General features: G+C 32.6%; 1 long non-coding RNA gene across 1 annotated transcript; it reads left to right on the top strand.

The window, feature by feature from the left end:
- Nucleotides 1-7,396: 7,396 nt before the first annotated feature.
- Nucleotides 7,397-8,633, top strand: LOC140043795 (uncharacterized). The gene is made up of 2 exons (XR_011844404.1): nt 7,397-7,846; nt 8,233-8,633. It is a non-coding gene; the product is annotated as an uncharacterized lncRNA (long non-coding RNA).
- Nucleotides 8,634-11,925: the final 3,292 nt, after the last annotated feature.

Raw genomic sequence — 11,925 nt, 5'->3', positions numbered from 1 at the left:
CAACATTGATAAATTAACGTAAATTACTAGTTAAAAATACAATGTTATTTCAACGTTGGATCAACATTGATAAATAAACGTAAATTACTAGTTAAAAATACAATGTTATTTCAACGTTGGATCAACATTTGATAAATTAACGTAAATTTCTAGTTAAAAATACAATGTGATTTTAACGTTGGATCAACATTGATAAATTAACGTAAATTACTAGTTAAAAATACAATGTTATTTCAACGTTGGATCAACATTGATAAATTAACGTAAATTTCTAGTTAAAAATACAATGTGATTTTAACGTTGGATCAACATTGATAAATTAACGTAAATTACTAGTTAGAAAGACAATGTTATTTCAACGTTGGATCAACATTAATAAATTTACGTAAATTTCTAGTTAAAAATACAATGTTATTTCAACGTTGGATCAACATTGATAAATGAACGTAAATTACTAGTTAAAAATACAATGTTATTTCAACGTTGGATCAACATTGATAAATTAACGTAAATTACTAGTTAAAAATACAATGTTATTTCAACGTTGGATCAACATTAATAAATTAACGTAAATTTCTAGTTAAAAATACAATGTGATTTTAACGTTGGATCAACATTGATAAATTAACGTAAATTACTAGTTAGAAAGACAATGTTATTTCAACGTTGGATCAACATTGATAAATTAACTTAAATTACTAGTTAGAAAGACAATGTTATTTCAATGTTGGATCAACATTGATAATAAAATGAAAATTTCTAGTTAGAAATACAATGTTATTTCAACGTTGGATCAACATTGATAAATTAACGTAAATTTCTAGTTAGAAAGACAATGTTATTTCAACGTTGCATCAACATTGATAATAAAACGTAAATTTCTAGTTAAAAATACAATGTTATTTCAACGTTGGATCAACTTTGATAAATTAACGTAAATTTCTAGTTAAAAATACAAGGTTATTTCAACGTTGGATCAACATTGATAAATTAACGTAAATTTCTAGTTAAAAATACAATGTTATTTCAACGTTGGATCAACATTGATAAATTAACGTAAATTTCTAGTTAGAAAGACAATGTTATTTCAACGTTAAATCAACATTGATAAATTAACGTAAATTACTAGTTAGAAGGACAATGTTATTTTAACGTTGGATCAACATTGATAAATTAACGTAAATTTCTAGTTAAAAATACAATGTTATTTCAACGTTGAATCAACATTTATAAATTAACGTAAAACATTTGTTAGAAAAACAATGTTATTTCAACGTTGGATCAACATTGATAAATTAACGTAAAACATTTGTTAGAAAGACGATGTTATTTCAACGTTTGATTAACATTGATAAATGAACATAAACATTCTATTGAAAAGAAATTGTTATTTCAACGTTGATTCAATGTTTATTAATAAACGTAAAAAATATAGTTAGGGAAAAAATGTTATTTCAACGTTGATTCAACGTTTGAAATACGCTGACAACATGATTTCAACAAATCAACTATATTTCAACGTTGATTCAACGTTGAAATTATGTTCTGTGCCCACTGGGAATAATAGATAATTGTAGCCGAGAAGACATTTTTAGAACTTTTTACAAAATAACATGTGATTGCGCGATGGTTCTTGCACGAGGGATTGACACGAGGCCCGTCGAAGACTCGTGACTCGTTTTCAAACATATTTTTTAACATATTAACATATTTTTTTGGTCCCAGGGCCTAAAAGTAGTGAAATGAAACTTAATTTGAATTTCTATATTTTGCATTACAATTTGTGAAATTTAGAGGGGTCGTCTGCACAGGTATAACAATCACAACCAATTGGCATTGAATGAAACAACATACCGGTAATATTTCTTATGGAACGCCGTTTGGGCCGTCGATGCGCGATTCTCACTGAACGCTTATTGCGTTTGTCAATCATTTTCATGAGCGGTCATTCTTTATCAGGGAGCGCACCTCCGAAAACCAATATAGATATAATCAACAATAGTTAAATACCTAGTAAAACAAATCAATCTTGATTTGGCAAGTGTATTAGCGCCAACGAGTTTAAAATTGGACAATTAAATCACTAACCTATAGAATATATTTACTTGCGTCGCGATTAAGTAAAGGCTGATCGATAAGAGTCAAAGAGCTTGTAAATATCAGTGACATTCTGAAGTATTTGATAATTGGTATCCTGTCATTCATTTCATAGTCTAAACACGATCTTCAAATAGTTCTTGAGGCCACTTATTGACCACTTGGACTACTTATAGGCTACTCTGGTCCCCTTGTTATCAATTCGGTTACACTGTATCCCCTAGACAGTTTAATAACTTAGGCCTATTAAAACTGTTGAGAGGTTTGGAATCTGTCGTTGCAACAAACGTGACGAAATTTTAAAAAGTACTTAAAGAAAGTAAACATGTTGATAAGTTGAGAAAAAACGCTAATATACTATAAATAATCATGGACATCATGTTGTGTACATCGAAGTACTTCACGAAGGCAGCATGCCTAGTTGTTGTTGGAACAACACGTTGTTAACAGGCAGTAAAGCGAACTCAAACGCTTGAAGAAACACGCTTCACATCTACTACCGTGTAGGCCTAACCGTGCCACTTTAACGTACACTAAACCTACTACTATACTATCAGTGTAGTACAAGAGTTCTTAAATATTATATAAATCCACGTAATATTCAGTTGCAGACAGAGAAAACGTTCACGTTTGTTTACCAGGGTATTGACGCGCGCTTCAATCACGTTTAATGCACGTGTGCGTCAAACTGTTTTTGTTTATTCGTCAGCAGCTATACCCACTGTTAAAGCTTTGTTCCTATTAGGACGCAACGCAAGGATAAGCCCAACGCAAGTTAAATTTGACCAATCACAAACGTGGATTATTCGAACTGTCGATTGTCATTGGTGAACTCGCTTACGACGACGTTGCGCATAAATCGTTGCGTCTGGGAACTAGAACTTTCACTAGTACGCAACGCAATTGGGGAGGTAAGCACACCACAAGTTGACACAACTCGATGAATCATCACTTGCGTTGCGTCCTGGTGGGAAACAAGCAAGTCTTTTTCCTTAGATAAATTTGTAATAATAGACATATTTGGAAACTGATCGAGCCTTCACCTACGTCGCGTCAATAAATGGAAGGGGTTTAGTAGAATAATAATTATTTCATGTTTTCAATAAACCATTGCATTACCTGGTCGATCATTAGGCCAGCCTACATGCATCGATTCAGACAGCGTGAAAGGTATGCGGTAACGGCACGCTTTCGGTCTTTGAAAAAAACAGCGAATGTACCGGTAGGCCTATATACAATTTGGGTTGCCGAAGGGACAGAAAATATCAAGGGAACGCGTAAACGCGCTTCAACGAATGTCTAGCCAACTGTGTAATTACGTTGCAAAAAAACAACATTCTTTATATGTGATTTTTAACAATGATTTATATTTTAAACATTGACAATATCTTTCAATCTTGTTTTTAGATTTGTGCTTGAGGGGATAGGGGAAAGGGCATTTTGGCAACATGGTTGAGAGGTTACACCATTCAACTCAAGCATGTTGGTTAAGCCTGCTTTTTCAGTATTCAGATCAGAAATGTCTGAACTTTCAAGTTTAAACAAATGTAAAAACAATGAATGATTTCAACATTAAATATATACTGCAGTTTTCTTAAGTTGTTTTCTTTTGTTTGTGTTTACATTTAACATATATGTACTTCATGAAAGAAATGGACGCTATAAAAGCTATAAATATGTACCAAATATTCATGTTCACATTATAATTATATGAAATAATTATGATGTTTTGCGATAACTCTTTTCTAAGAGCTTCTAAAAGTTTGTCTGGGCCATACCGTTTATTTTTTTTAAAGAAATCAGTGTCTGCTAATTAAACTAAGGCATATTTCGCCAGGATTATCGGCGTTAAGAGGCATAAGGTTTGTCGCAAGGATAAGCAGTGTAAAAGGTAGCAAGTAATTGTTATTGTAAAGAAAGATCGCGAGTAAAAAATATACAACACGAAACTAGCGTGCGAAAATGGGGTCGTAGGTTGTAAAGACAACTGACCTTAAAACGTAATTTCCGGTTTGTGATTCGTCGATTAAGCATTTAAGCGGTTAAATATTTCAAGTACGAACAACGCTCAATTTATAACCCGAGGCATGGGTGAAATTAAGCGCTTATTTTAACCACCGTACGAACACGACCTTGGTGTAATGCCTATAGGCCTACTATATTTGTTTTGTAAAACAGACAGTACATTTTAATCCAACAATTATAGAATTTTGTTTTCTATGATTATGAAAATGATAGCAAATTATATATTTATAGAATAATTATTTGTATTGATCTTTTATCATCTCTCAAATATTAACCTTAATGTACATTATGGCTGTCATTCAAACTTTATGCTTCTCGAGCAAATTGGGGTAAAAATAGGATAATATGGTTTAAATACAAAATTTTAGCTTTGTTTTCTTTTATTTATTATTAGTTTATGTATATATTTTTGTCTTTTTCTTTCGTATTTAATGTTACATCTTTATCTTATATGACTCTCCCCCACATGATTACTTATATTATCCTGTATGTTACATCTTATATGACTCTCCCCCACATGATTACTTATATTATCCTGTATGTTATTATATTGTGGAAATATATTCAATTGAAATTGAATAGGCCTAATTTGTATTATTACCAAACTATTACATTAAAAAAAACCTTACAACCACATGTGTTTTTTAATTAATACTTTTAATTCTAATGATAGTATTTTTTGTTGTGGTTCGTCCTGGTTTCTCACTAGCCCATCTTGTGAATTGTCACCAGCCTTGGTTGTGGCTCGTCCTGGTTTCCCACTAACCCATCTTATGAATTGTCACTAGTCTTGGTTGTCTATCTAATGATAGTATTTTTTTGTAGAAAATTATATAAAAATGCAGTTTGTAGAAATCCGTTTTTACCGACATGCCTAGCGCGGCAACTCGAAAGCGTCAGAATGTGCATGCGTATTTATAATTCCATTTAATTTTTAGAATAAAGCGCAATCGATCAAAGTTCTGAAAAGAAATGTTCGATTCGTTGCGTTGCGTCACTCCTAATGGAAACCAAGCTTTAGGCCTAAGCAAACGCAAGTAATTTGACAAACCACAAGCGCCTACCTACCTCATTGCGTTGCTCTACCTAAGTGGGAATCAATCCTAAAAGATTAATTGAGGTTCTACCATTAAACTATCTATAAAATAATGTTAACGTGATGTTTTACAGAGACAATATGGCGGTACAGTATAAGTACAGGTACTGTTATTTAAGGAGACACCTTCATAAAACTTCAAATTCGTTTCCCCTGACTGTAGTGTTAAAACATATTTTTTCAGCGATATACGTTTCAAATGAAAGTGCTCCCTGCTTCCTTAAAAGAGTGCGCCCCACTGAGTGGCCCAAAGTTTAAGTTTTTATCAATGCTGTTGTAAATGTTTATAATTATTTTATATTAAAAATACGGCATTTTAAAGACGTAGCTTCCCTTTCATATGAGTGTGTATGCTATGGTGACGACACCAGAGATGCATTTATTATGGTGCTGTAGTTGTGAAAGTTATAATGGTTCACGTTACTGGATTTTTAAACTCCATTACGTAACTCTGTTATGAAAGACCTTGTTGGCCGACGTATCGTCTCCCTGGCGTGCGGTAGTACACTTTAACGCGCGTGTGCTATTATTACATAATATTGTCTGTCAAAAGTGTGCGGTAACTACTAACCAATCAAATGTTTTAATTCTACGATTGAATCCGCTAAATGCCAGACCCCCCATCTGCCAAGTATATCCTCAAGGGCGGCTTATTAACTGAAACACTTCCACTAAACAGACAGAATTAAGCCCTAGGAAGCGACCTTTTCTTCCGTTTCCAAGACCCTCTAGTTGGCAAATTACGCGTATGACCAGACGAACAAGTATTCCCAAGACACGAAGCGTGGGAATCTTCTACACAACAAACCATAGGCTATTCAGTGACAATAAAGTGTTTGGAAAAACACGTGTGGCATGAATAAGAATCACTTCAGATACAATCATTTTAATAGAGTTGAATGATCACACGAACCGAAGCTTAAGCGATCTACCTGTAATCGGCTGACCACCATATAAGCTGATGGCGCCCTAACCGGAAATAAATATAATATGTAGGGGTCTACAACTGCATGTACAAATATTCAACCGAGCATTAGTGACCATTGACTGATTGTGGAGTGACCATTGATTGATATGATTGTAGAGTGACCATTTACTGATATTATTGTGGAGTGACCATTGACTGGTGTCATTAGAAAGTGACTATGACTGAATGTTTAATTCAATTAATCGTGTACTGTGGCCTCATGATTGAGTTACGTACGTCTAATATTTTATCACTTACTTTTGATAGGAAACTTTTCCTTTTGCTCATGGCAATCACACGTAACATACATAAATCATATCGCTATCTCACTGTCTCAATGCATAGATGATTATTGTGCAGAGCGCAGTTCGCATTGTAAAAATACAGGTCTAAAGTAAATAATATGGTGTTAACGGTGCCATATTGGTCTATGGTTGCTAACGATATTGAAAACTGCGCTCAACGCTGATGGGCGATGAGTATGATTATGTTTCCCTGTAGTGTGGGAATTGAGCCCAATTCAAGCGATGATTACGGCAGCTAATGTAATGTTATAGAAAAAACTACGCACGAACTACGGAAGTTGTTCAAAACCAATTTGGCTATGAGCGGAATTTTGGGGTAGATTTAACACCCTATATTCGATTGATTGTGTAATTCCACCGGAAAACCGTATCCGTTTAACTTTTTGGGCCATGAGTTGTAACTTACATCTGGCAAAATAGGGTTCAATTTCAGGCTAAACCAATGCTGTGTAGGCCCAACAAATACTAAAATTGTAACATGCGGAAACGTATGTCTGGTTTTGCGTCGGGATGTAGGCCTAAAACATCGCTGGTCCTTGATAAATGGAGAGAGTCGATTTGTTCTGCACATAAAGAAGGTTAGATTAGAAGCAACTCACATGCACCTCTATCACCAGTTTTGGAATTTTATAATAGTCTGCCCCTGACGGTAGGCTACTGCTGCACTTGCATCAATGCGTTAAGATCAGCACAGTGTCACACGCCTATGTTTTTTTTTAAATTTTGGTTGAAATGGACGAAAAATGTGTAACAAAGGGCTGGAATAAATTAGAAATAAATTAATAGCTGTAAAAAAAGAGAAAAATCAGAAAAAAAATTTAATTGAATTTGTATGAGAAATAATAAGAACATTGCTACCGTATTATAGTAAAGCATCTACAGTGGGAAAGCCACTTCGCGTTTTGACCGTTAAATCGTGTAAAATCGACTTACTTCCGCATTGACGATTTTGAAGCGCCACCTATCGTTGAAAACTGAAACCACGATTTTTCGTCGCCTAGCAAATAAGTGCTGTTTTATTTTAAGCTCTCATGAATATTTAAGAACCGCCCAACATTACCTATTATGGTAAAATCATTTCCTAATAAGTATAATTGAATAACCAATCGGTTTCCTTCAAAGAAACCGAAGCTAATACAATACATTCGGCGACTGAAGTCGGGACTCGTGAAATTTATAAATGTGGTACGATTTGACTACTGTTTTGTTGTCCATTTTCTGAATAGTCGGAGGTGCATCCCAACAAATTAAAAAGATTATAATCAATTGTTTTATCAAGAATAATATTAGTTTAATCGAGTATGATATATTTCTATCCTGTTCAAAATTTGTTGGTGTATTCTCAGGCCTCGAAAGGTAGGTACATTTTCTAGCTGTGAGCGTGGTTTCGGCAACGCGAGACACGTGTGTCAGTATAGGCGATAGCGAGACGTGTGTTGTACACTGTGTTGATGCTGATCCGATAGTCGTTAAGTTGTACTGATTACGAGTATCATTGGTCCTGGCCGGCCTGGCCTGGTGATCTGATCCCCCCCAAAAAATACTTTTTTTCAATCAGTATTAATATTATTATTTAATTTTTCATTTATTATTTGATTTATTAGGCTCAATAGATGCCTAGCTAGGTTACTAGTAGGCCTAGATTATATAAATAATAATAGCAAATACTGTAATAATTAATTAATAAAATACAGCTTCCATTTGACATTAACATTTTTTTTTAAAATAATATTTATTTTCAGGAATCGTTGATGATGCAGAGTTCTTTGTCTTTGTGACTTCAAACTGAGAGTGAAGTGGATAAAAAGATGACACCGGTACCTACCAACATTGTCATACCCAAACTATAATTTAATTATTTAAAACAAAATGTTGAATTACAAATATATGTATGTTGCAGAGGATTTAGATGAATTACAATACAAATATTTATGTTGAATGCAAACCTACTACACTATACTCTGTAAATTATGTTATTGTCATGTGGTAGACCTTAAAAATTGAATATTTATTGTATGTTAGGCCTATTTTATATTTTATTAATACTGTATTTTAATATTACTATTAATTTATATTATACAGTACTAGTTTGTACATGTTTTTACCCAAAAAAAATGAATAAATAATTTGTTATTCAATCTAATTGCTTGTTTGTTCATCAATAACAAAACAATTGTAAGCAAGTATATAACAGTTCTTGTTAGCTGCTTATTTCAGGTCATATTATTAATATTAGCTAGGCCCGACGCGCTCGATCACAACGTCACTAAGTGACTTTCCGCCCCTGGAACAATCGCTCGCTAATAGGGCTAGGCCTCGGACTCGTATAAAAGCTATTATAATAGTTATGATAAATATTCCTCAACTAAAATGTATACTGTGATAAATAAACAAGTAATAATATACGTTGTATTGGAATGTATTTATTTATATGAATTCTTATACGCGGACAATTATAAACATCGCGTATATCGTTCGCTATAAATAAATTCATAAACACGATGACGATGTGTTTACAAAATGGCGGTTTCGCTAGTTTTCGATGGAACAAATAGTGGTACCTTTAGTTTGAATAGTCGGAGCTGCATCCCAACCACCGAATTTTGTATCTTAATATCGTATTCTGTAGATTATTAATTTTTCTAACAGGGATTTTAAATTCAGGACTGTTCAATTTTTCTAAATATTTTATTTTAACGATTTTCTAGGGTACAATTTCGGAAAAAAGACATTGGTTGATTTTGCCGTTAAATTACAGATTATCGTTTTGTTCAAATACATTTAATTTTACATGACAATATATTAAAACCATTTATGAATTTATTTCACTAACAATATTTTTCCGATAATCAGCTAAATTTACAAATATTGTGTTTTTCCAACACCCTAAAATTTAGCAATTTTGAACTAAATTAGAAAAGTAGGGCGCCCTCTCCGAGTCGAAATTTGACACGATTTGTCGACTGGCTGTCCCACTGTCTACACGTAGATGTGCTGCTATGATCTCGTTGCATGACTTCACACATTACACGTCACGTAACATAAAACATACTATTTATGCATGATGATGATTATAGTCAAAATAACTATTGGTAGTCCTACACTAATAGAGTCCATTTTGCGCGCGCATTTTCGTATTCTTTCTGACTAAAATCCGCACGTTAAAAAAATATTGTTTACTGAGCATGCGTTGGCATTTTCTCTAAATGGTGTTTAAAATACAACATTTTGGAATAGAATACTGGTTATACAACACGTTACTATATCATGCGTTAAGCGCTGTCTACACTATCGAACTAGTGTGATGTGCCCAAACATGGTACTGATATGCCCAAATATGGTAGTGATATGACGTCATCATGTCCATATATGGGCACATCACATTTTGTTGGCATAAAGTTTGATAGTGTAGACAAAGCTTTTTAGGTTCGCATGAAGATGAAGAACGGATCGCGCGCGCGTGTGAGTCATACAAAATGTCTTATTTTTTGTTATGGGTAAAATTGGTATAAAGTTCGTAAGTGAAGTGGACGGCACCTGTGGGATTAAATATGTTTTTTTATACGCGTGTAGAGATCGTAAACAATTCATCCCATCAACAATCTTTAACATCAGATTAGAAAGGTAAACACAATACATATGGTAAAGTATTAAACGATCTATAAGCTTAAAAAATTATTTCTATAGTCTCCATTGTAACAATTGAAATAAAAGCACTTGTTTAAAACTTTCGCAAAAGAATGGACAAAAAGCGAGAACGAATAACAATAAAGTAGGAAAAACCACAGAATAATTATAATTTTACTCGATTTTAATCGATCTCAGGTAACAATGCGAGTTTAAAGGGTTGTATAAACAACAGCTATGAACAACTTGTTTGGAAAATAATTTATTTCTGTTTACTTTATTAATAAATATGTTTTTAACATTAATAATTAGATACACAGTCAAAGTAAAAATAATTATAAGATTTCTATATATATACCCAAAAGTAAAAATATTTATAAGATTTCGATATAAAATACCAACAATTAAAAATAATTATAACATTTCTTTATAAAATACCCAAAAGTCAAAATAATTATAACATTTCTATATAAAAAAAGTCAAAATAATTATAAGAATTCTATATAGGCCTAAAATACCCAAAAGTAAAAAAATTATAAGATTTCTATATAAAATACCCAAAAGACCAAATAATTATAAGATTTCTATATAAAATACCCAGAAGACAAAATAATTTTAGGATTTCTATATAAAATACCCAAAACATATTAACGGAACAAAATTAAATTTTAGTAAAACGTATAACACATACTTTTATTATACCATTTGTTCACATGATGATAAAAACGACTATTAAATGCCCGTACGGTCAATGATCCTTCTCTATACCGTAGATATTTTCAATCGTTAATCACACGTATCACTTTCAAATTTTGTTCATCATTCAATATAAATTTACGTTAATAAGTTCATTAATTGTGGGTTTTCGCATAAAAATTCCGCTTGATTTTGCAGATTTAATTAGCCGCGACAACACCGTGGCGTCGGAATTGCTCTGTTATATCCTCAACATTAACGACTTATACCAAGTTAGTTGGTGGAGTATCAATTTGATTATCAAAGTATTTGGCTTAGCGGTTACTCTTTTTTTTCTAAAATAGAAGATTTAATGTGTATCGTATGGTTATGAATGTTAGAAATGATTGTTCAATTCAATTTATGTACAAATAAACCTAATGGAAAGATATAAATTAATATGCACTGATGAAGGGCTATAGTGTTACCCAAAAGCTCTGCAAATTAAATGTTTTTACTTTATCGTTTTTAGCTTTTTGCTTTCTTTTATATTTTGTATCTCCATTGAGATCCAGCTACTTATGCCTACCCACTGCATTGTCATTTTTTCAGTGCTTATTTTATTTTGTATCACTATTGAGATCCAGCCATTGATACCCACAGCATTGTAATTTTTTCAGTAATTTTCCTATGATTTATTGTTAAAATGTTATATGCTTATTGCTTGTTGCAAAATAGGCCTGATTATTTTTAATATAATTATTTTCTTTTCGTTGTTGTTAAAAAGCGTTCTTGTTATAATTCCTTCATGAAAAATAAAAGTCAACATGAACTATTTAAAAAGCTAGTTATAATCTCCGAAAATGTAGGCCTACTTTTTCGTTTTTCAAATGGACCTGTTCAGGTAATTTACCCGGGTAAAGTTGGTTATAGTTAACATCGCTAAATTTGAACCATTCATTATTTACACGGATTGATTGGTTCCGTCCCACGAATGTAGCGATGACCAGCTCATGAAACTAGGAGGGGGATAAATGATTTAGCCTGACAATCAATCAATACATATTTATTTTTTCAATTTTTAAAACAATATACTAAAGATACTAAAGTACCATTTAATAGACAAACAGTTA

The sequence above is a fragment of the Antedon mediterranea genome, chromosome 3 (assembly GCF_964355755.1).
Source record: "Antedon mediterranea chromosome 3, ecAntMedi1.1, whole genome shotgun sequence".
In the NCBI taxonomy this organism is placed as follows: domain Eukaryota; kingdom Metazoa; phylum Echinodermata; class Crinoidea; order Comatulida; family Antedonidae; genus Antedon; species Antedon mediterranea.
The sequence above is the reverse complement of the archived record's forward strand: the minus strand, read 5'-3'. Positions and strand labels throughout refer to the sequence as shown.